The 26,945-nt window shown below is 39.3% G+C and overlaps 1 protein-coding gene and 1 pseudogene across 1 annotated transcript in view; both read left to right on the forward strand.

The window, feature by feature from the left end:
* The window catches only part of PIEZO2 (piezo type mechanosensitive ion channel component 2), a 586,652-nt gene that overhangs the window by 119,606 nt on the left and 440,101 nt on the right, over positions 1-26,945 (forward strand). The window lies entirely within an intron of this gene.
* Positions 4,933-6,316, forward strand: LOC118618672 (annotated as a pseudogene).

Genomic DNA, 26,945 nt, shown 5'->3' on the forward strand with positions numbered 1-26,945 from the left:
CACAGATATGGAGAGATCATGTAAAATAAACAATGACTAACATTACCATTTCCTCCAGTTTCAACTAGTTTAAAATCCTACTGACATTTAGAAAGAGAGAGATTGGCTATCTAGAGTACAGGGTGGACTCAATAGTGCTGTTTTGGCTTTGAAATAATGTCCTTGTCCGTTCATGAACTCTGGGCCAATCTGCCTCATTCATTCCTCCTCCAGTCTGCATAGACTCTTCATAGCTCCGGAACTTGGTATTTAATTGCTCTTTCTCTTCACTCCTGGAGCCCTGTGATTAAATTTGGAAAACCTGTGAGCCTACTGCTGAGGATGGGGAGCAGCTTCTCGAAACTCATGAGTTCAGATGCATACACATCACTGTTTAAAGTTCCCCTGGCTGGTTACTCCAGAGGATTTGGAGCAGTTGTTAGAGCAGTTTAATGGAAGGGAAACCATTTAATGATTCAGGTTTTACATTTCTTTTCAGTTATACCACCTGCTATAGACTATCAAAATACCAAGAGCAGACTTTTTCTATTTGCTCTGACATCTTCCAAAGATGACCTACAGTCTGGATTGTGTAATATGTCTGTCCAGAGTGAGGGCTCTGTTTCCACTAGAGGGAGCCACTTTGTCCAAAAGTGGTCACCAACTGTGGTATTTCAAGGCCTTTCACACATTTCTACTTACCGCACTAATGGGCCTCATTCATACATTTTTTTTTCTAGAAAAAAAAAATAATAATCCTTTATTGTGAGTGCTATTTGAGTTTAAGTTGTGGGAAAATAAAACAAAAAAAAAAAAAACAAGAATGTTTTGAAAAGGAGTCTAAGGGCATCAAAATTCATGAAAATCAAACTTTCTGGAAAGAAAAGTAGCACTAATTCAAGAATTAACTTGATGAGACCAGAATACACAGCCCCAATGCTTAGGTTAATTATGGGGTAGGGACCAAAGGGTAGGGAGAAAAGATTTTAGAAAGGAAAGTGTGCACTACTGTATGTATAAAGTTAGAAAGTAATCGTTATTGGTAGGTACATAAATAATATTAAATTATGTATTTTCTATATGAATGATATAATCCTGAACACTAAATAGCATTCTAAGCCGAATCCTTTTCTGCTGTCATTCAAGAATAGGGCAAAACATCTGCTTATGTAACTAATTAATTATATCACAGATTATTACCAACAGCGAGGATGATAGTTATGTTCTCATCAATATACTCATTACCTCTGAAATCTTTATTTGAGATTTTCTAAGTTAGGATTTAAGATACAAAGAAATATAAATAAACCAGTGTGTCTAAATTCAAGGAGTTTACACTATAATTCTAAGATTATATTTGGAAATAATAAAAGAATAAGAGTAATATCATGTCAGTAATAGGAATACTATCAGAAATAACTAAATTTTACTGTTATGCAACTGCAGAGGGTGGATCTATTCTGGATGGTGAAGAATACCTACGTAAAGTTCTGAGTTTAGTCTGATGTAATCAATACTTCTCCCCTCTGTTAGATAGTATTTGACCAAAAACAACTCTATCTGTTTTTTCAGTCTTCTCCTGAAAAGTCATAGCAGTTCCACATAATCTCTGCAGAGATGTATATATGACTTTCTTGGCTACAGTTTATCTAAAGCCTGTTCCCAATTGTAGGGCGCTCAGTTAAAAAGTGGGAGTCTATTTGAGTGTCTGTAGAAGGCAGGGAGAATTGGGAGATTAATGCAGTTGTGTTTTCTGTTCATAATAAAGTGTCAGGAAGAGAAATTGTTGGAGGAATTTTAACATATCAAGGGTTTTAACTAATTTTTAGTTCAGAGGATGATGATAGAAAGGGGAAGTATGTGTGTATGTGTGTGTGTGTGTGTGTACATGTCTATTTAAAATAGATCCAACTTTAATTGAAAATAAAAAAAAATAAAATAAAATAGATCCCACCTAAAAAGTGGGTTATTTAGGTCAAGAGGATGAGAAGAAAGAAGAGAATGAGAAAAGAGACTTTAGAACATTTGCCTGAATATTTGAAAGGAGAAAAGTACTGTACTGTAACATAAAGCCCAAGAGTGGAACATAACAAAAACCTTTCCCAAAGCAGGCTGGTTTTAGAAAAAATCTGTTAAAACGATGTCTCTACCATATTCTGGAACTTGGCACAACTTCTTTTCCCTTTCTGCCTATAGAATATTCCATTTGTCTGAGAAAAGTAAAGTCAGCGCTTGGGTGTTACCTTCTGTAGAGTGTACTACTGTCACCTAATCATTGGTAGAATATAGCACTGCACATGGGCTGTATGCGTGCAGACCATGCTAATGAATTTCTATTTCTTACTCTAAGCTGTAGAAGTATACTTACACTCACTTTCTTTCAGTTCCTTCCCTTTCCTTCCCTCCTACTTACTTTTTTGTTTTCAGTATTGAATCTTACAGACAGTGTGAGTTTTGTTAAGACTAATTTTGTAAATTAAACAATGTCTTTTGCCAGTTATTTTGTTTAAGGACACATCCAACATCTATTTACCTATGTCTAGTCAAGGCTACAGTGGTTTCAAAGTCATGATTCTTACTGTCTTCCCTATCATCTTGAACAAATGGAGAAATTGGAAAGAAAAATGAAAGAATTAAGCATAGCCCTATATAATTTTAAAAGTTTCATAGCCTATCTAATTTGTGCCTCACAACTATACCTAAGGATTGAATGGAGCTGATTTTGTTTCTTTTCTTTTGCATTTTACCAATAGAGATTGAAATGTGGGAAGTTACATAATTTATCAAAAGTCACAAACTAAGCACGTGGTAGAACTGGTATAGGAACTCACATTTTAGATTCTATTTCAGTACTCTTTCCCAGCTACCATGTACACTGTGAGAAGTGCCTATATACCACGGGTCCATCCTGTCTTCATACAGGAAGTTTCCTTAGGGATCACTCTAGCCCAGATCTCCATGGGTGATGAGAAACAATTCGATTGGACCTGAGACTTTTGGAATGAATGGAGATTCTTAAATAAGCACCTTGACTTACACTTGGCATAGGAATGGTTACATTTTAATTTCCTGTCATTGAGTAAGTTTGGGTTAAAAATTAGGAAAAGAAAATACAACATAGACATAATATTGCTCAGCTAAGTCGTTTGAAGGCTTGTGGCTTTTCCTTGTAAGTAATTCACATTATCCAAATATAATATGATTAATTCTGTGTGAGTAGGTGGTATGACTTTTATGGCTGTTATTTTATAGGAATTCTGGTGAATGGGGTCTGGAGAAGAAAAGTCATACAGACTGGAATATCGCTAAAGCTTCTAAGGTGTGCTGAGCTTCTTTTGTAGAGCTTGAGCCAATGAAAAACAGGTGTGATATTGTCTGTCTTATCAGACTTCTCACCTCGTTTTATTTAATTTAGAAGCCTAAGTGTATATGACGTATATCTACTGGTGATAAAGGGGCATTCAAATTTTCAGAGTCTTATTTAGACTGGAAATGTTTTTACTTGAAGGAAGTCAAACTTGGAAAGAAAATTAGTTTGCAAAAGTTATTTAAATGTTTACTATGCCTATTAGGATGGAAAGTCAGGAAATTTTGCACATTATATCACATCCAAGAAGTTTCTGATTACCCAGTTATTCTCAAAGCCTCTGGTGCTTCAACATAGATTTGTAATCCTGGAAGAAATGCAGAAAATCGTGTCAGGCTTTACTTCTTTATCTTCAGGTAGGATACTACAGGCTTCCAGAGTACCTGGCCTGTTGTTTCACCTGTGTTTAGGAGCGATGAGGTCTCCTGGAGGGCTCCAACACGGAAGGTCCTTTCTAAAACGACAAAAAGGATGTTATTTCCTCTGTGTGTGTGAAATGTCCTCTTATTACAATCCATTATAAGCTCTCTCTTCTGAACCCTTACAGGGTGTAAAGTCTGAATGTCACAATTTAGGACACCTAATATGTCTCTACTTGCTTGGAATTTTTTGATAAGCGTTAATTATATATCTCCAACTAAATTGTGTTTTCCTTTTATACTAACCTCTTTCATAGTACAGGGGGTGAGAGCTCAATTATTGTTTTTTTTTAGGTTATCTTGTTTGAAAACTGATAAATTATCAATATAAGTTTTCATGTCTGCCTCCTATCCTCCCTTATTTGTCATGTTTCCTATGATACTGTCTTTTAATTTGAAAAATGTGAATTTTTGTAATATTAACTCATCTGTGATATGTGTTACAACATGATTCTGTATTATTAGACTTTTATGTAGTATAAATTAGACAGAGGTCAAGGATGTATTTAAAAGTTCCAAATGCAAACATGAAGTGCCTGGACTTGAGTAAAGTTTGTATCAATTACAGTATGACTGCAGTATTCTGATTCATCATTCTCAGTGGTCGAACATACAGTGACCACTGGAGTAACCTGATCTGATATACAGATACTTACCCATTATTATAATAATACAGCATCAAGAAGATATCAGTGTAATTTGTTTTATGATTTTAATGATATTTTCTTCCAATTTATCACATAAGACAAACTTAAACAATTCTGGTAAAACTAGCCTTTCATATTCAGTGATTTCAAGGCTATCAAGAGTTTTATATAAGATATTTATAATTATTTTTATCAAGTATAATTGTTTTTTTATGTCTTACTTTATTCCAAATAGAATGTAACATGGATTACAAAAATATTTATAGCATAACATATAGTATAATATACAACATAGGATAAAAGATAAATCCAGGGATAAAATTCATGCCCAAAGTTCTGCATACTTAGCAGAGGTGAGTTCATAGGAAACTCGCAAGTATTTTAGCAGCTAAGACAAATAGGGAAATAGTTATGTAAAGAATCGAGTCTCCCTGTGCCGCCGCCCGGGGGACCACACAGCCACACGCAACAGGCCACGCCGGTTTGCGTTTCCTCACAGCTTTGTCTCAAAGACTGAATGATGCCAAAGAGAGCCAAGCCTGCTCGGACTGGGAAGGAAGAAGAGCCTGTTCCCTGTAAACAGCTGAAAGTGGAGGCAGCTGGGGGGCTCTCCACTTTAAACTTTGACAGCCCCAGTAGTTTCTTTGAAAGTTTAATCTCACCCGTCAAGGCAGAGACTTTTTTCAAGGAATTCTGGGAGCAGAAGCCCTTCTCATTCAGAGAGATGACCCTGCGCTGGCCACGTATTACCAGTCCCTGTTAAGCTATCAGATCTGAAGAGTCTGTGCAGCCGGGGTATGAACTGTGGGACAGACGTAAATGTCTGCCGTTGTGTCAATGGAAGAAGAAGGTTTTAAATAAAGATGGCAAAGCTCACCTTCTTCAGCTGAGAAAAGATTTTGATCAGAAAAGGGCCGCAATTCAGTTTCACCAACCTCAGAGATTTCAGGATGAACTTTGGAGGATCCAGGAGAAGCTGGAATGCTACTGTGGCTCCTTGGTTGGCTCGAATGTGTACATAGCCCCTGCCGGATCGCAGGGCCTGCCGCCCCATTCTGACGATGTCGAGGTTTTCATCCTGCAGCTGCGGGGGGAGAAGCACTGGCGCCTCTGCCACCCCACCGTGCCCTGGCGCGAGAACAGCGTGGAGGCGGAGGGCAGGCTAGGGAGGCCGGCACACGAGTTCACGCTGAAGCCTGGTGATTTGCTGTACTTTTACAGAGGGACCATTCATCAAGCAGACACACCTCTGGGGCTGGCCCACTCGACTCACCTGACCATCAGCACCTACCAGAACAGTTCATGGGGAACTTACTTTTGGACACCATTTCGGGGCTTGTGTTTGATGCTGCAAAGGAAGACGTGGAGTTCCGGGCCGGCATCCTCCGGCAGCAGCTCCTGCAGGTGGAAACCACAACTGAGGCAGTAAGAAGACTAAGTGGCTTTCTGAGGACACTTGCAGACCATCTGGAAGGCACCAATAAGCTGCTTTCATCAGACATGAAGAAGGATTTTGTTATGAACAGACTCCCACCTTACCATGTGGGAGACGGAGCAGAGCTCTCAACGCCAGTTGGACAGTTACCAAGGCTGGACAGCATCGCGAGGCTGCAGTTCAAAGACCACATCATGCAGTGATGCTGGATCAGGGTGGATCTGAGGAAGCTCAAGAAAAGATGGTTTACATCTACCATTCCTTAAAGAACAGGAGAGACACACATATGATGGGAAATGGGGAAATAGAGGCTCACGGACTTCACCTTCCTTTATCTCATGTGGATGCACTGAAGCAAATTTGGAACAATTCAGCTATTTCTGTCAAGGACCTGAAACTTTCTACAGATGAGGAAAAGGAAAACCTGGCATTGTCCCTCTGGACAGAATGTTTAGTCCAGGTGGTCTAGTATTTTACATACACACGTGAAAAGCAAAGATTCATGTGCTGGGAGGGTTATATACAACTTTGTATCTGCTAACATGAGACAACGGGTCGTATGTTCTAATAGGTACATGGAAGAAAGAATGACAAATTACTAAGTGTCCTAGAAAGTGACAAACCATACTTTTGACAAGTTTATTTAATCCAGTGTGGTAGAAAATGCACAACTGCAATAAATGTATCATTTAAATTTAAAAGTTAAAAAAAAAAGAGAATTCAGTCCCTATGATGAAAATCATTTTCAGAAGTATTTAGTGTGAAGGCAATGGAGTCAGTTCTGCTCTATATCTCCAGGAAGGGAACATTGTGAGATACTGTGAACCCCATTCTCAACAATCTTTTCAGTAAATAAAATAACCATGGCTATTTCCTTTCTTATCATATGCATAAGATAAAATTCAGAATCTCCAAGGGAACAAAGAAGATCATTTGTTTTTGGTCTAGGTTCTCAATGCTACATTCACATTAGAATAACCTGGTGCACTTGTACTTGGGCCTGCAGTTAGGTCCAGCTGCCTAGATGAGCGCTTAGCCTTGCTGGTGCTGCCAGTTCCAGAGTGTTCAGAGCTTGGCCAGGCCTGCGTCCTTGCTATCAGGCTGTCCTCCATATTTGGACATCTTGCTCACGGGCGCATGCAGGAAATGGCAGAGATTTTGAGTTTCTACCGGTACTCTGAAAAATATCTGAAGTACTGATTATTATTTTTGCTCATTAGAAGAGAACCCCATGGTTTTTTAGACAGGGTGGTGTGTTTTTTAGGAGTTAGGTTATTATAAACATGTGCTGTACCTGTTTAATACATACTCCCACAGGTAATTTGTTTTATGGCTATTAATTTTCTCATCATCTTACTTTCTAACCCTCTGTGGACTTTTCATGTATGAAAGTGACTTCCTATTCATATTGGAGATCTTTGATAATTTTTTCTACTTCCTTATAATTAACCTATAGCTTCCCCTCCTGGTGGTACCTGCTAAGTATGCTCTCTGTATCCATTCCTAGCAGGAGGAGTCATAGAAACCCTCAGCTTAGTCCCATCCACACACTCAGTAATCAATGCTTTATTCTCTCAGATAAATTGACTTCCCATGCACTTGAAAACTGGAGTTGCTTCTCTTTTGCCTCACAGGATAAAGAAAGTCTTGGATTACCTCCTAACTCATGTCTAGTGTTGGAGAAAAGGAAATCTGCCTGGCATACAGGAAGCTGCAGTTTGGTTAAATGATTTTGAGTGACAGATACTTGATACTACAACCTATTTTAAGCACATGGAAGCCGATGTGTTTGTTTCAGCTCCACTAACAGCAGTGGTAAGAGGATCAGTAGGACTGAGTGGAGATGCTCCAAAAGATGGCACATTTAGTTGAATAAATAGACTTTACTCTTTCCCACTCCTTTTCTAATAGAGAAAATATTATGGCTCTTGTTTGAGTCAGAAGAGAATAAAATGGAACTTTTGAGTCAAATATTGCAGGAGAGAGGAGCAATAGGACCTTTGCACAGCCTAAAGAACAAGTGTCAGCCCAGGGCTCCCCAGCATGCACAGCATCAGGGACAGGAGGCTGCTGGAAAAGCCCAGTCAAAGTTTTGGGACTTTAAAAAAGTTTCAAAATTAAAAATAGAAGTTTTCTTCTCCCTTCAGTTTCAACTCAGCACAATGTTAGGTTGTTTAAGTTTTTCAAGTGTTGAGTTATATGTAACCCAATGAATAAAATATGCAGGTAATATTTTTGGTAGAATGTTGAGAAAAATGTTACTTTGTTCACTTTTCATATTCTTAGCAGTCAGTGATTATTCACCTAATTATGTTGAGTATCCTTAGCCTGGTCAGTTGTGTGCCATTTTTAAATCAAATTTGACTTCCTCTGAGAATTTGGGAGAGCAATGCTTATGCTCTTGGTTCACATGACAGAAAGTGTTCCATTTCTGGCATGTGTTATATGCATCTGATTCTTGTTATATTGTTTATGCTTTGAGACTGACTTTTTAAAGTTATTTTGACATTAGCCATCAGAGACAGTTTCCAGGAGTCAAACATCTGTCATGAACGTGCTCCTCCAGCATCTTGTAGGCAGTGCTATCAAAAACCATGGCAAAATGAGCCCTCCTCTAAGTCAATATTATGCTAAGTTTGACATTACTCATACTCTAAATAAAATACATAACCGATAGAACTCTTGCAAAAAGGGACATATTTGTATTAGATTGACAAGAAAGAGCAGAGGAATCAGCCCCAAATTGCTAGTGTCTAGTGTTTAGACTCAGGAATTACATGAACTTAGAATGAAATCCTGTCTCCTCCACTGACTCGCCTTAGGGCTTTTAGTAAGTCACTTTATGCCTCTAAACCTTAATTTCCTTATTTATAAAATGAAGGTAGGAACAGTGCTCACCTCAGGGTTGTAGAGAACATTCAGTGACATGTGTCAGGCTCAGAGTGGATGCTCAAAGGGTGTTAGTTATTAGTGTGTTAGTTATTATTATTTCCTGACATCTATATCTGACCAGTTGGAAGAAGAATGGTAGGGTGCCACTGGTCACTTGTACTCTTGTAAGAAGGGGAGGTGAAATCAACCCTTCACATTCTTTAGCTTTCTTGACTGTGATTTGAGCACTACTGTAGACTGAAAAGGTCTCAGACATTACTCTCCTCTTTCTCTTTTGAATCACTCAAATAATCCTACTTAGGCCCCTTATGTTCTTAGGGTGGCATGGTTCCGTAAAGAGACAAGGTCCAGCTCTGGCCGAGTGGATCAGTAGGTTGGAGCATCATCTCATACACCAAAAGGCTGTGGGCTTGATCCCTACTTAGGGCACATATGGGGACAATTAATCAATGTTTTTCTCTCTCTATCTCCTTTCTTCTCTCTAAAATCAATGGAAACATATCCTCACATGAGGATAAAAAGAATAAAATAAAAAGTTAAGAGGCAAGGTTCAGAAAAGTTCTTATACAGTTGACCCTTGAACAAAATAGGGATTTGAATTGGGCAGGTTGACTCATACATGGAATTTTAAAAATAAATATAAAGTTGGCCCTTTGTATCCCCAGATTTTGCGTTCATGGATTCAACCAACTGCAGATCAAAAACAGTATTTTCTATCTGCAGTTGGGTATCCTCAGATGCAGAGGGCTCACTTAATCTATACATGGATTTTTGACTGCAGTGGGGAAGGTGGGTCAGCACCCCAACCCCCACACTGTTCAAGAGTAAACTTTATATCTGACTTGGAAAAATATTCTTTCTCTGGGTAACTCTAAGTCTTATGTGCATATACACACACATACGTGCAAGTGCATGGAGATATGTTCTGCTTCTGTGTACAGAATGTTTTAAGACTAAAAGACCCTTGCCTTATGGCTTAGATCATACTATACTGGAGGGAAGAGGGGACCAGATCCCTCTGGGACTTGTGGGCAGGAGGTTCTTGGGGTATAATCGGAATAAGCATATTCAGAAGCTCCCATGGGAGAATGAATGTTTTTTATTGAAATGTTTTTAATGGAATTATGTTTCTGGTGTTGTAGTAGTCCAGTTCCCTCAGTCCAGTCCTAGAAAAGGGGCAGTTGTGGGTTTAGCAAGGCTAGAAACATTGGGCCAGCGTCCAGAGCTTTCTCTTCATGTTGCAGCCAGGTCCAGTTCAGGCATTAGGCATCAGGCTAGATTCAGTCCATTAATACATTGTATGGGTCCCATATGGCTTTGGGACACATGGGGAAATGAAGGGTGTGGGAGCCCCGAAAGCAGTCCTTCACAGGCAGTGAGGGAGACAGAGAGAGTAAGAGAGGAAGGAGCTTTCCTTTGTCTGGGAGATTAAATATTCAGGTTTCTCCCTCTTGCAGTGGCCACTAACTCACTTCCAGGTGTGATGGACAGGTAGGCACCTCCCACATTACTCAGACCTTACTGAACATGTGTCTCAACTGCCAGTCCCTTCCCCTACCAATCTGCGGGGACAGACTTGGGGAGTTAACTGCAAGCTTCCTGATGAAGCTGTATAAATGGCATGCCTATATTATCTGGTTTTCCCTTTCATTCCTTCCTATTAAATAATAACCTGGTTATTGGGACTGTATCAATACTACTTTTTTGAATAAACATAAACCCGTCTTTATACGTCAAAATTATTTGGTGGTATTTATGTTTGCCCCTGGTGCTCTTCAGACCAGGGTAAATGGAATTCCCACCCCTTGTCCATATGCCAGCCAAAGTGGCTAAAGTATTTATGCTTGCTCTAGGGCAGTCCAAGAATAACTCCCTAGACTAAGAGAGCACAGGCTGAAATTCAGCAAGTCTTTATTCCCAGGTGAAGTAAGGATATAATGGACAGACGCTATTACCTTCTGTCTGCAGACACGGAAATGAATGATCAGGAGCAGTGTAAATGTCATTTATTCCTTTTCAGAAATCTCAGTGGCCTAGTTAAGAGACCCCTGAGCTCCATTTGTTTCAAATGTAGTCCTCTGGTTTTTAGACCATACTGGAGACCTGAAAATCAATGTTGGGACAGAAAGCTCTCTGCTGCTGTATTCATTTGAGTTTTAATTCCTGACATTCACAAAAGCTTTCCACTTCATAGGTTTTTTGTTCAAATTAAATAAGATAATTAGTGTCAAATATGTTTGGCACATGATAGGCCTTCAAAAATGTTAGTTCTTCTTACTACTTTTATCATTATCGTCATCGTCATCATCATCATCAGAATTAGCTGCAAGTTAGTTTTGTCTTACGTCTTGGATATGTAATGATGAAAACAAAGGGTTGCACTGATATTCAGCAGAGGGTGGCCAAAAAATAAGCTTACTCAAGATCCTGATGGGCCAATAGAAAAAAATTACATAGTGATGTTTCATTACAGTGAAGTTGTATATTTGACATTGCTTCTCAAATCCTGTTAAAAATACAAATGTATTTTGCAGAGGTACTCAAGCTAAAGCTAATTAAAAATCTGAGTGTTTTGCCCAGCTGGTGTGGGTCAGTGGATTGAGTGTCTTCCCATGGACCGAAAAGTCCTTGTTCCATTCCCAGTCAGGGCACGTGCCTGGGTTGTGGGCTCTATCCCCAGTAGGGGGTGTGCATGAGGCAGCCAAGAAACATTTCTCTCTCACATCTATGTTTCTGTCTCTTTCTCCTTTCCCCTCTCTTTAATAAATCATTAAAAACATTTAAAAATGTGACTATTTCATGAAATATTTTTTTAGATGCTTGTTTTTATAGGCATACTTTACCATCCCAATAAATGAGAAATCTTGGAGGAGGTTTTGCCAGGAATCCACAACTGGGCAGCACCATTTTTGCCTGGACAGCCTAGTCCTCACAGTGGAACCAGAGGAGACCAGAGTTTCTAGCTCTTCAAGAGCCAAGAGCCAAGGTGACATTGTGTTTGGCTTTCAGAAATGGGGACAGAAGTCAGACTTAACAGAGATATCAGGTGAACAACTGCTAGAGCTTTCTAACTGTTTATTAGGTTGTCTGACCCTGGGCAATCTCTTATTTGGGCCTGTTTTATCATCACGGAAGTGAGGGGATTGACCTGAGGGACTACTTAAGGATCCTTCCAGACAATATATGAAATGTGGTCCTAAAACTAAAGAAAGTTTTATAGAGAATAATAAAATCCAATACTGTATTTTCTTGATTCCTGGGTATTCTTTTCTCATTTTGGAATTTTAGAAATTATAAAACATCTTATAACCGAGCAGTAAATTGCCTCGCAGTTCTCATGTCCATCAAATCTGTGTACTTGGCCATGATAGTCACTATCTTCCAGACACTTGACACCTTAGTGGAATTTATTTACATTAATAGCACTAAAAAGGCTTGGTTTCTTGGCTGAAAGTTGGGTGGTGTTTTGTTATTTAAAATTCTTCAGGAATATCACAGTATGAGACATGGAATTAAGAGACATGTACCATCACCCAGCCAGTTGCTGTTTTTATATCACTCACAGGAAGTAAAAATCACAAAAAGTTTTAGGGCACAAATATCTTTAAGTTAGTTAAGGTTGTTCAGATCAATTTATGGAGCTTGCAGCCTAGTGAGAGTCAGACACAAATGAGGGAATGGAGAGTGATATTGCAAATTGGGATAAGTGCTGTGAAGAAAATGAAGACAGTGCGGTGACAGAGGACACAGGTGATGAAAAGATCCATCTTCACAAGGGGTCAGGCTGGTCCTCTTTGAAGAAGGAAGAAAAGACAGCTAAGCCAAGAATTGGACAGAGCGGGGGCAGTGAGATGGGATCCTCAAAGCAGAGAGAACTGTAAATGCCCATTGGCCTGTTGAGGAACTGAGGGAGGGTACAAAGCAACAGAAGGAGTGAGAGGTGCTGAGAGTTGAAGTCTGGGAAGTAAGAAGTGCTGTCAGCCATGTCAAAGAATTTAGATTTTATTCTAAGTGCAATGGATAGCCATCAATAAGTTTTAAGCAGACGAATGTTATGGACTTATTTGACGTTTAAAAGATGTAACTAAACTTCTTTTCTAATAATATTGCCATATGTACACAAGCCAATCATTATGTTATGCACCTAAAACTAATATAATGCGATGTGTCAGTTATATCTCAACAAAGAAAACAAGCTCCATTCGAGACTAGAGTGTGAGAGAGGAGCTGGGGAGCTGCTGAAATGAAGTGGGGGCTAGGGCCCGTGTAGTGGCAGCAGCAATAAAAAGCATGCATTCAAATATATTCGGGAGGAAAATCAACAAGTCTTGCAGATGGATTTGGTATGGAATGTGGTAGGGAGAGAGGGGAAGAATTAAAGAAAAATTCTTGGTTTCAAGTTTTAGCAACTGGCTGGGTGGTGGTACACATTTTCTGCAATGGAGGGTAGAGTAACTTCGGCAGAGGAAGAACCATAGTTCCCTCTTAGACATGATGTATTTGAATTGGCAAGGAATGCTCCAAATGGTGTTGTCATGTGAGCCAAATTCAGATATATTTTCAATTGAATGTGAAGAAGGCCTAGATTAAATTTTAACAGTGATTGTGAAAACTTAATGTAATATTCTGGTAATCTTATAAGATTATAAATTAATAAAATTTTACAGTTAACATTATGTTGTCTGAGTTATCCAAGTAACTGATGTTGCAGCTTGCAATTGATAGTGCTTTAGTTGCAAGGTAAAATGTCCTATGCCATCAAAGCTAACATTTTTTTCAACTCTTTTTTTTCTGTGACACTGAACTTTGTCTTTGGCAGAGAAGCACTGATGAATATTTGCCAAAGAAATGAACCAGTAGGTATTCTGACAGAGCACCAAGCATAAGAAAGACCAAAACTGATGATCTTCTCCGTTCTGTAGCCAACTTGGGGTGACCCTGTATTATGCAGAACTGGTTAGACTATCAGTTCTTTCTCTTTCCAGAATATGTGAGGATTCATCTGAGGAAACCAATATTCCTAAAACTGCAGAGTTTTAGTATCTACAATTCCACTCATCACATGCGGTCACAGGAAATACTGAGGTAAACCTCAAAGGCAGTGCCCTGACCATGCTATCGCCAGTGCACAATGCCCCTTCTCTCAATAAATTGCCCACAGGCTGCAAAGCCTACCTTCTTTACTGACATTTGGCTTTGGAAGCAGAATATCAACTAGAGTTTCTGGAACTTACATCTTGTGGTGCCACCACTGATACTATGAATGTAACCATCAGATCTACAGACATTGTTAACTACTGTTTGTTCTTCTGTGACAGTACTTGTGTAGCTTTGGGGACCCTTGCTGGTCACCCTGAACTGATAATGAATATAAAATTTTCCTGTTCTGTGGCATCTTTCCCAGATACTGTTTTTGAAGAATTTTTAAAAAGACCTTAATTTAGTAAAACTCTTTTAGTCTATTTAACATTATTTTAAGTCTGTTCTGCTGTTAAGAAAGAAAACGAAACAAAAGCCTCTCAAATGGAAAAACCACTTACCAAGTCATAAACTGAAATTTTAGTATTGAACTGAAACTCTAAATGATATATCAAGATCACTATTAGTCCTGGAGTCACAGTGAATGGCTATTTTCAGTTAATGTTAATGATTTTTACATTTGTTTGTACTGCCTAATTGTGAAAGAATACCCCAAATGGAACTTAAACCCCACTGAACTCCCATTTGTCCATCAACCAATTACCTGAGACAGATGTTTAAATTAAATTTTCTTCAGTAAAAAGTAAAAAAGATACCAACAATGGTTTCTGAAGAAAATCATACAAATAAAATGTGAAGTTGAAGATTATTCCAATGACTTTCAGATATGGCTCTCATGCAAAGCCTAGATTACTTTGAAAATTAAATTTTAAATTATATTTCCTGTTTCACTGTCAATTAGACCTTCCTCTTTTTCTAAACTCTTGTTCCTATTACCAGAGTTCCCAATCAGGGCCATTCATTCTGGCATGGTAGTCACTGTAGTATTTGACTGGTTGGTTAATCAATGCAACTCCTTCCTTTATTCATACATACATCCAGAAGAATCCAGTTGTACCTAGAGAGGAGCTCTAATGTCATGGTTCACAGTTTGCACCTCTGTTCCTTCATCTTAAATATTGTTTGCTTTCATCACTCCAAGTTTTACTGACACTCTGAGGTCTGTTCAAGTTCCATCCCCACCCCAAATGCACTCTGTTATCTACTTTAGTTTGTCATTAAAGTGCAATTGAGCTCATACCCTTTCTCATGTAATTGAGCCATTTGACTGCTCTGAGATGTTTCATGCATGTTCATCTTGTGTCACCAAATAGTTTATAACATATTCTCCAGCAGAGTAAAAACTAATAACCATAAACCCTGTATAGAACTTGGAGGGGCTCACTCTGCTTCAAGGACTGACATAGGTACGTATGGTTGGTTATTTCCAGGTCAGTGGTCTTTTGTTCTTCTGTCCTGGTGTGTGGTTCAGTGCCACACACATTTTGTAAATGCCTCTTTTTTCTTTATTCTGTTTGGAAGCTGAAAATACAGAGCTGAATGTGATATGGTATATGTCCTAACCATTTAAGGTTAGTTGGGGAGACGGATACATTAACAGATAATTTGTAATATATAATACATAAATAGAGCAATAGAATTTGGAAGAGGGTGTTGGGGAAACATAAATTGAGTTTTGAGCTTTTGGAGATTCAGGGGAATGATGAGGAGGTTGAGCAGTTGAGGGGCAGTGGAAGGGTGTTCTGGAAAGAGGGAGCAGTCCTCCAAGGCCAAGCAGTATTTTCCTATGTAGACTTTAGTCCACCAAGAGTGCAGGCAGTAGCACTGAGAACAAAATGCATATACAGCAGTGCTTTGCTTTTGTCTTCTTTTTATTGTTTGCTAAGAGATGCAAGGGAGTCCTAGAAGACATAAATGTAGATGAAATCAGGTCATAGGTTGTACCCAGGAGCACGGAACTATCTGAGGCATTAGGGAGCTGCAGCAGTGTTCCAAGCAAGGAAGCAGAATGACCAACTTTCCTTTTGTGGATGAGATCAGATAGGCTAGAGACAAGAATGTGAGTCAAAATACTCTGTTTCCATCCTGGTATACTTAAACTATATGTGTTTAGTTAGGTGATATGCTCTCAATGCAACCACAATTTCAAAATATTAATAAAAATAAGAATAGTGTGTGGAAAACTTCTTAGAAGACAATTACCCAGAACAACTCCAGACTACTTCCTCACTTCTTTGCTGGCCTTGGATATTAGTAATGGCTCTAGGCATAATTCAAAGCATGTTCATGAAGAGTGATCCCCGAGCCCCCAGCTGTACAGTGGACAGACCCTCATAAGCTTAGAAGGCAGTGCATTCTTGTGGCCTCACTACTAACTAATTGACAAGAATTGGGAGGTTCATCATTTCCAGCTTGTGACTATGTGGAGCAGCTCTAAACAGGGAGTCCCAGAAGGGACTGGTGGCCCCTGAAGCTCAATGCTGCTCCTCTCCTAGCAGAATCCAAAGTGACCGTCTATGGAGTTCAGCTGAGCTCATTCTTCCCCATGTGGACTCAGCAACAGTTGTGCAATACTCACTGTGGCCAGTGAGGTCTTCCCCCAGCCACCTCACCATGGGGAGGTAAACTGTATGGGCTGTTCCCATTTTCTGGACAATTGTCATCCTAGGCTCTGAGCTCTTAGAGGGATGGGACCTCATTCTGTATCTGTGTCTTCAAGGCCAGACATTCAGGAAATCAGAGTGAGAAACAGAGAGTCTTTTGATTCTAGAATGGTACAAAGTACATCCGTCCAGGTTGAGAGAGGAGTGGAGTTCCCTGAATTTTTCTGCTAGCATGAGCTCTCTGAGATCATGGGGGTATGGAATAAGATTGCCAGCATTCCGTGCCTCATTCCAAGTTTGCCCTGTACTCAGAAAAGTACTTGGAGTTGGGCTACCTGAGTCTGGCTCAGGCACCCCCATGAATTTGTTATGCATCTCTGGGCAATCTACTTAGACCCTAAATATTCCCTACAGAACAACAAATAATGATATGTACACTTTTTAACTCACATCAGACTTGCGAGGATAAAAAAATAATATGAGATATATATTGATGGCTTACTATTTAAAAGGCACTCTTTCAAGAGTATTATTTTTAATTGTAACCCAGTAATGAGGTGGACATTTTGGTTGTCATCTCCATTTTACTGGTGAAGAGACTGGGCAGAGAGAGTTTACATCTCACCACTCTTAAGTAAAGGAACTGAGATATGAACATAGATAGTTTGGCATAAAGCCCACCTTCCTAGTCACTCCAGTAAGCCCCTTCAGAGACAATGCATGCAGAGATGCTTTGATGTAAAGTGGAGTTCCATCTCTTGCAGTGGCTGTGTTCTATACTCAATGTGTATGCAAAAATTACAAATTGTAAATATTACTTAAAAACACCACTTACATAGACATTAAAGCTTTTCCTTCCTTTCTTTCTTTATTCCTTTTCTTTTACAGCCAAGTACATATATTTACATTTATGTAATTGAACATAACTTGGCATTATAAAGGTTCAGAATTCTATTCACATGCAAGGTATAGTATTATATAGTTGTTAAGGAACTGAATTATGTCCCCTATAATTCATATATTAAAGCCCTAGCTCCATTGTGACTACATTCAGGTACAGGGTCTTTAAGGAGGTAATTAAGGTTACATAAGGTCGTAAGGATGCGACCTTGATCTAATAGGACTGGTGTCTTTATAAGAAGAAGAGATACCAGGAATGTGCTTACACACAGAAAGGACCATGTGAGGACACAGTGAGAAGGTAGCTGTGTGCAAACCAATGAAAAAGGCCTCAAGAGAAACCATCCCTGCCAACACCTTGATCTTGAAGTTCTAGCTTCCATATTTATTTTTGTGGTAAAATAAATTTCTGTTATTTAAGCCAACCAGTCTGTGGTACTTTGTGTGGCAGCTCGAGACTACTAAAATGGTAGAAATATGCCTAATATGCTGCCTTGATCATCATGGGCTTGGCTTCAAGCATGATTTTCTTTCAGAGTACATTAAAAAAAACAAAAACAAAAAACAAAAGCCCTGGCTGGTTTGGCTCAGCAGTTAGAGCATCAGCCTGTGGTCCAGAGAGACATGGGTATGGTTTCCACTAAGGGTGCGTGCCTCAGTTGCGGTTTGTCCCCGGCCCTGGTTGGGTCGTGCAGGTGGCAGCCACTCGATGTGTCCCTTTCACGTTGATGTTTCTTTCTCTCTCTTCCTCTCTCTCCTTCTCATTCTATCTGAACAAAAAATGGAAAAATATCCTTGGGTAAGGACAAAAAAAAAAAGCAAGAACTGAACACTGAACAGTTCTCTTGCAGATTCTGCTACCGTCATCCTGTCCCAGAGGCCTGCACAGCGAGGTGCTGTGTCATAGTGTGTGGCTGTACATGGAAGGAGTACCATGCCTCAGGTCTGGGAAAGTGCTGAGCTGGAGGCATAAGCAGCATCTATTCAACTGCAAACACCCTTTCCTTCCCCAGCCCACTTTTTTATGCACCCAGCATGTTTGTTGAAGAGAGAAGGCATTAGGTGGTTCACACCTGGATGTGCGGGAGATTGCAAACACAGGGTGACTGCATGGGTTTTGTTATGAGCTGCCCTCCTGCAGATCTACTTCACAATTGGAGGCCCTGCTGGAGTGGTTGAGGAGCAACTAGAAAAAGGGAAAGAGCAAAAATTGCCATCAAGAAAAGGCACCATCTGGACAATCCTGTTAAGATTAAGAAGAAAGGAGCTGTGTCAGGGCCAGGCATTCACTGACAAGTCTGTAATCCCTGGTGTCTAGAATCATGCCTAGCACATCCTACGTGTTTAAATGTACAGGTTGAATAGAATGAACTAATGCCTTCATTAGTTCATTCTGAAAAAAGACATACATTTCTCATTAATTCCATCAGTACAGTTTCAGCATGATCTGTGTGCTGAATCATGAGATCTGTGGAAAAGAAACCCTAGTTGGGGATCTTTGACAGTGACTGTGTTTAGTCCAGAGAATGAATGTTGAAGATGGAAAACAGTCAAAGGGTGGAACATTAGGATATGATCAGGAGCTCTGCTCACAATCCTAATGCCCTCACCAGCAAAGCAAGCACACTGAGCTCTGGGAGGTGGGGAGGAGGAGAAAAGGAGAAATTCTTGCAGAAACACCCAGATAGACTACACGATGCATGCTGCTTTTGTTGAAGGAAAAAGAAGAGTTGAGGAGACCAGGGAATGAGAACATCACATCTCCATTTGACTCCATGAAAAACCCGTTTGAGTTCTTTCAGGGTGCAGTTAGCCATCTCCTTGCCACCCGTGACTAGCACCTTGGAGTGGGGTTGTGACATTTGAGCTGGATGAGATGGTGTGGTTTGGAGACAGGTGGAGATGATTAGAGTTTCCTTCATTAGGAACCAGAAGATAATTACAGGCCCCTTGGTAGAGTTTGGGTTTATCTGTCTTGCCCAGAAAACCTATTTCCTGTGGTGGAGCCACATGCGTTAGTGCTTCTCTGCTAAGCAAGTATGTCCACTTGGAGTGATAACATAGTTTTTAATCCCTATGTTTTCTTACCTTTTCACCTCTGGAAATTCTTTGATTTTCTATAGGGTTTACATTTGTTTCTCTCTCTCTCTCTCTCTCTTTTTTTTCTCTTTCAGTTTAAAAGATAATGGGAAGAAACATGAAGTGTAAGATAGAAGAAGAAAGTAGCAGGATAGTAACTCTCAATTTTAAATATTCTTAAAGCTGCCTGGGAAGCCTTAGACCCCTAGAAAGGATATGAGACTCATTCATTGTTTAAAAAGAAATGGCTTACTTTGTGAAATATAAAATATAATTTTGCCAGTCCCTTCTTCCTAACTTCTATTTAGTGGTTAGCAAAATGCTAAAAACCTGTGATTTTAATCTTTTCAAAACACTACTCTGCAATTATTGGGCAGTTGGACACCAGCTGTCTTCCACAATCTTGTCCACAACCCCAAGAGCTGTGAGAATTTATTTTTCTAGAAAAATAGAGTAATTCATCAGTGCCAGGCATAGACAGGAAAATAACTGGTCTATAAATGTGCAAATCAGAAATACCTAATTTTGCATTTTGACTTGAACTACTGATGGGAAATAATTATACCCCAAGTGCCAATTCAGTTTAAGTCAAGCAGAAATGTTATTGCAGGAAATCATTTGGTGAAGGCTGTTGAAGGACCAAAAATGAAATCTTAGAGCTCTGGTGGTGATTCTGAGAAGTTAATGGGGCCCATCAGACAGAGGACTAAGGTCAAGTATTACAAGCTATCGAACTGCATAAAGTATAATTAAAAGTCACATCTAATCTTTTTATTTTTTTATTTTTTATTTAATTTTTTTAAAATTTTTTATTTTTTTTGTTACAGATATTTCACCTTTTTACCCCATTGGCACCCCCCTCCCCACCCCACCCCTGCCCCATCCCTGGCGTAGTTGTCCATGTCCATTGGTCATGCATACATGCATATAAGTTCTGTGGTTTATCTCTTCCCACCCCCCCACCCCCTCTTCTGAGGGATGTCAGTCTGTGCCCTACTTCCATGTTTCTGGGTCTACCGTATTCCTCAGACTGTTATGTTCATTATATTCCGTATATAAGTGAGATCATGTGGTATTTGTCTTTTTCTGCTTGGCTTCTTTCACTTAGGATAATACTTTCCAGGTCCCTCCAGGTTGTCTCAAAGGATAAGAGATCTTTCTTTCTTACCGCTGCATAGTACTCCATTGTGTATATGTACCCCTGCTTTTTTATCCATTCGTCTACTGATGGACACTTGGGCTGTTTCCAGATCTTAGCTATTGTAAATAGTGCTGCTATGGACATGGGGGTACATATATTCTTCCTGACTGGTGTTTCAGGCTTCTTAGGGTATATTCCTAAAAGTGGGATCACTGGGTCAAATGGAAGTTCAATTTTTAATTTTTTAAGGTAGCACCATATTGTTGTCCATAGTGGCTGCACCAGTCTGCATTCCCACCAGCAGTGTATTAGAGTGTATTTTCTCCACACAGGGGACTCTAACACATCTAATCTTTTTAAAAGTGATCTCTTCTGTGTTGTTCTTCTTGCTGAGGAAATAACTTGGTTTTTGTTTGTTTGTTTGTTTTGTTTTAAACCTGGCCCAAAATACCAAACTTTGAAGACTAGGAAATTGGAGTTGAAGTTTCTAATTTGTTTCATAGAAAGCATCTTTTAAAAAGGTAGCACAATATTGAGTCAGATGAGGAATAGATACAATCAGCCCTGCAGGGAATTCATGCATCCATTACACAAGTAGATTTGTGGACATCAGGCAGTGTTAGGTCCTAGATATCCAGTGCTGAGGTGCCTCCTATCTTCGTGGCACTACACCCTAGTCAGAGCTCATAAACAAGAAAATAATCAAGTAAATAATTCCATTACAGATGATAATTAGTTCTATGAAGAACATAACAGGATGGTGAGATAGAAAATGTATCAATCATCTTTTGCTGCATAACAATCATAATATCTCAGTGACATACATAAATCAACATTTCTTGCTCACTCATGTGTCTAGGGAAAGAGATGTACGGCATTCTGCCCGGCATGAGGCATGGCAAGGGTACTGATATGAAATGCTGCTACAAGTGAGCCACAAATGAGACCATTCAAGTTCATGGGAGAAACTAGAAAAATGTTTTATGTAGTATGATATTGGAAGACTTCTCTGATAAGGAGACATTTAAACTGAAACTAAAGGAAAGAAAAACAGTCAGTCATGCTGAAAATCAGATGACTTTTCACATAGGAAGTGAAAGAGCTCTCAGGTAATAGAAAGGGCTTACCTGTTCTAGTGGTGTGAAAAGAAGCCCAGAGGATGATGGGAGCCAATATGAGATCAAGTGGAAAGGAAGGCACTGGGGCCTTATAGGTCTTGGTAAGGAGTTTTAATTTCATTCTCAGTGCTATGGATTTTAAGTGTCTTAATGGACTTGAAGCAGGGGATTATATAAGAAGATTTGTGTTTTTTTAAAGATCTCTATGGAAAATGCATGGAGCAAAAGAGGCAAAGGGAGAATCCTAAGAAGGCTTTCGCCTTCCATGGTCCAGGGAAGAGGGTGCAGAGGCTTGGGCTTACTCTCAGTGGAGATGTCAGTGGAAACAGAGGAAGGGGTGGAATAATGTTCACTTCAGAGATGAATCAGCAGGTTTTGCTAATGGATTGGATGTAGACTATGATGGAGGTAAAAAAATCAAAGATTTCTTCTGAATTTTTATATTGATCAACTGGATAGGTTATAGTAACATTTACTAAAATGAAATCAGTAAATTAGGACATGTTTTGGAACATAATGGATTCACTTTCTACATGTTTAAGATTCCTATTATGGTTTGAATTGTGTCCCTCAAAAAATTATGTTCCAATCCTCAGCCCCAGTACCTTGATATGTGACCTTATTTGGAAATTGGGCCAGTGCAAATGTAATTAGTTAAGATAAGACCATGTCCTTGCAAGAAGAGAGAAAAGACATGGCGACACCAATATACTTAGATACACACTGCCACACTCACTGGGGGAATGCCATGTGATGACTGAGGCAGAGACTGCAGTGATGCCGCTGCCAGACAAGGAACACCAAGGATTGCCGGCCACCACCAGGAGCTGGAAGAGACAAGGAACGATTCTACCCTAGAATCCTCAGAGAGAGCATGGCCCAGCTGACAATTGGACTGTGGACTTTTAGCCTCTAGGAATGTGAGGCAGTACATTTCTTTTGTTTTAAGACATCCAGTTTGTAGTACTTTGCTATGGCAGCCACAGGAAGTGAATACAATGCCTAAGCAGCTGGTTTGATACAAGAGTCTGTCTGAAGCCCTGGCAGGGTAGCTCAGTTGGTTAGAGCATCGTCCCGGCATGCCAAGTTTGTGGGTTCAATTTCTGGTCGGGGCACATACAAGAAGCAACCAATGAATGCATAAATAAGTGGAACAACAGATTGATATTTCTTTCTCTCTCTTCCTTCCTCTCATTCTCTAAAGTCAATCAATCAACACAAAGAGTCTGTCTGAGCTCAAAGAGGTCTGAATCTGAAAATGAAAATAATCCATCAGTGCAAAGACTCTAAGGGAGAATGTTCCAGGCAGAGTGAAGAGCATTCCTGTTTGTAGCATGACACTATCTCATTTATACTTAAGAACCATTCTGTAAGGCAACTGCCACAATCACTGAGAAAATAAGCATGTTCTTATAACATGTTTTCTATCCCTTGTAATAATTGAAAGAGATATTGCCTAATTATATTATATTACACACACCCATAGAATGTAAATAAAGAGCATTCATACTTTAATAGTAAAATGCATTATGATGAGGATATTTGTACTTGTTTAGAGTATTAAAAATACCATCTGGACTAGGAGGTGTGGCTCAGTGGTTGAGCATTGACCCATACACCAAGAGGTCACCAGTTCAATTCCCAGTCAAGGCACATGCCCAGGTTGTGGGTCCGATCCCCAGTGGGGGACGTGCAGGAGGTGGCCAGTGTTCTCTGTCATCTATGTTTCTACCTCTCTCTTCCTCTCCTTTCCTCTCTCTCTCAAATCAATAAAAAATATTTTAAAAAATAATACCATCCATTTTCAGAGATATAAGGGACAACAGAGGTTATCTCTAGAGCAGCTCCCTTCTTAATGCTGTTTCCTCCATTATCATGAACAGATCATTCAGTTTCTACCTGAACACTTCCATTAAGATGAAGAACTTGTTGACTTGCAGGATAGCCCATACATTTGCCATTTAGAAATTTTGGCCTTAGAGAGCAAAAACATGTTTCTTGATCACTTTAGCAACTTCTCTGAATATGTCCCTTGAAAAATCTCTAAGTTAAATTTTATCTTTCTTTATCTGGAAAGCCATTCTGATGTGTGAGTGTCATAGCCACTTTATGGTGAAAATTACCTTTGTGCTGTCTGCGCCTGATTCTTCCATCAGAGATGGTTTCTAACTGCTACCAACTATTTATTCTCCCCAACCTTCTCTCAGCTTGCCAGCATCTCTCCCAACTCCATATTCAAACATCAGCAGGTCAGGGTGTCCATGTTCAAAGTCAATATGAGGGGAGAAGGAAATGACAAAAGGCTTTGAGCATGAAAAGATGAATATCTCCCAACTATAACATAGTTAATAAAAATTGTCTGTTGTCCTTGTTAGTTTGGTTAGACAAGAGGAAAAACAAAGAACTGAAGGAGTTAAGGATGGAAAGGAAGAACAAGGCAGAGGAAAGAGGAAGCATGTCATTCACCAGCACTGCCCAGAGGCACAACTACTTCTCACTGATGAGGAGACAGTTTTCAATGGCAGAAGTTGTGGTTGAAACAAAGAAGTATCACAAGATAGTTGGAAAGGTTTTCATTTACAAAATGATATTTAAAATATGGAGTTGAATATATGCATGCTGTTGATCAGATCTGATTTAACCTATTTGTCTTAAAAGATTTGTGTGTATTTTGCTGAGCTTTAATTTTCCATAATAAATTCAAGTCTTCCACAGAGGACCATTCAAATAAACAGAAATGAAATGTACATACCAAGGCTATAAGAGTTTCTTCTGTTCAGTAGCTTAGAGGACAGAGGAATTATGTCCCTTTCCCCTCAGGGTTAAACAACTGAGTAAATAGGTGGGAAACTGAAAATCTTTATTGCCAAAGAATATTCGTTTTTTATTTCTTGATGAAATCAGGGAGATTTGCTGATGCCAGACCTTCATGGTATTGAGGAGGGGTCCCGGTTTCTGTCATTTGGATTTATAGCAGCACCTGAAATAGGTGATGGTATCTCCAAAATGCTAATGCTAGCAGCCACTGTGGGTTTTATTCAGAACTGACTAGATGGCCACTATATTCATGACCCGAAAAAACATCATTTACCTTTTTCGTTTCTTTGGGTTTCTTGAACCACTTGCAACATTCTTAAAGTCACATTAGCTGTCTTGTATCACTTTTATAGATCTTAGAAAATTTTAGAACTTGGTGTTTTTGAAGGACCTCTATTTTAGGAGGAATAACATATTTGAGGATTGAAACAGTACAGTCTTCGGCACAATCGAGATGTCAAAAGCTGTTTCTTTTTTTTTTTTTTTTAATTAATTTTGTTACAGATGTTTCTCCTTTTTCCCCACATTGACTCCCTCCTCCCTATCCCCTCTCACCCTATCCCCAGTTTTGTTGTCTATGTCCATTATTTATGCATACATGCATATAAGTTATGTGGTTTATCTTTTCCCCTCACCCCCTTCTGAGGAATGTCAGTCTGTACCCTGTTTCTATGTCTCTGGGTCTATTTTGTTCATCAGTTTGTTTAGTTCATTATATTCCAGAAATAAGTGAGATCATGTGATATTTTTATTTCTCTGTTTGGCTTGTTTCGCTTAGGATAATACTTTCCAGGTCCCTCCATGTCATCTCAAAGGATAAGAGATCTTTCTTTCTCACAGCTACATAGTACTCCATTGTGTATATGTACCACAGCTTTTTTATCTACTCCTCTATTGATGGGCACTTGGGCTGTTTCCAGATCTTAGCTATTGTAAATAGTGCTGCTATGAATATAGGGATACATATATTATTTCTGATTGGTGTTTCAGGCTTCTTAGAGTATATTCCTAGAAGTGGCAAGAGCATACAGTGGAGTCAAGACAGTCTCTTCAATAAATGATATTGGGAAAATTGGACAGCTACATGCAAAAAAATGAAGCTAGACCACCAACTTACACCATACACAAGAATAAACTCAAATGGATAAAAGACTTAAATGTGACTCGTGATCCCATAAAAATCCTAGAAGAAAATGCAGGCAACAAAATTTCAGACATCATGCACTACAGAATTTTCACTGTTACATCAACCAAGGCATCGGAAACAAATGAAAAAATGAACACATGGGACTACATGAAACTAAAAGGCTTCTACACAGCCAAAGAAACTATCATCAAAATGGAAAGGGAACCCACTATATGGAAGAGCATAATTGCCAATGATACATCAGATAAGGGGTTAATTTCCAAAATATATAGAGTACTCACACAACTCAACAAAAGGAAGACAAAGAACCCAATTAAAAAATGGGCAGAGGACCTAAAGAGACACCTCTCCAAACAGGACATACAAATGGCCAAGAGACATATGAAAAAATGTTCAGCGTCACTAATCATCAGAGAGATACAAATTAAAATAATAATGAGGTATCACTTCACACCTGTCAGAATGGCCGCCATCAACAAATCATCAAACAACAAGTGCTGGCGAGGGTGTGGAGAAAATGGTACTCTAATACTCTAGTGGGGGGAATGCAGACTGGTGCAGCCACTATGGAAAACAATATGGTGTTACCTTAAAACATTAAAAATTGAACTATCTAAAGCTGTTTGATATGTTTCACCTAAGTGTTGGGTTTTCTGTATCACCACTGTGAAAGGATCATTTCAGTTTTGATTAGGGCTCACATCAGATCACCCACAATGTTCCTAATGAATTAGAATGCTGCATCCCATTGTTCACCATTGTGTGGTTAGCTCTGGAAAATTGGTAGGGGTAGCAGCTGATCCATCTGCATTTCACAACCTCTCAAATTACTTAAAATTGCACACTTTTCTGGTATGTAGATGATCTTGAATTAGTGATTAAGTATAAAAGAATGGCAAAACCAAAATCAAATATTGATGAATTCTTGTCATTTCCTTATTGCAGCTATAACAAATCACCACAGATTTAGTGACTTAAGACAACACAGATATATTATCTTATGGTTATGGAGGTCAGAAGTCTGAAATGGGCTAAAATGAAGGGCTACAGTCCTTACTGGAGGTTTGGGAGAAAATTTATTTTCTTGTTATTTACAGGTTCTGGAATCTTCCAGGGCATTCCTTGGCCCATGGCCCCTTTCATTTTCAAAGCCAGCAAGAACTGAGTCTTTTTCATGATGCTATCTCTCTCCTGCCTCCATATTTTCCTTGTTGGGACACTTGTGATGACATTTGCCCTCATGGATAATTCAAGATCATCTCCCATCTCAAGATCTTTAACTTAATAATATCATCAAAGTCCTTTTTTCTATGTAAAGAAACATATTCTCAGATTCTGGGGAATAGGGCTTGGACATCTCT

This window comes from Molossus molossus, unplaced genomic scaffold, assembly GCF_014108415.1.
Source record: "Molossus molossus isolate mMolMol1 unplaced genomic scaffold, mMolMol1.p scaffold_m16_p_6, whole genome shotgun sequence".
In the NCBI taxonomy this organism is placed as follows: domain Eukaryota; kingdom Metazoa; phylum Chordata; class Mammalia; order Chiroptera; family Molossidae; genus Molossus; species Molossus molossus.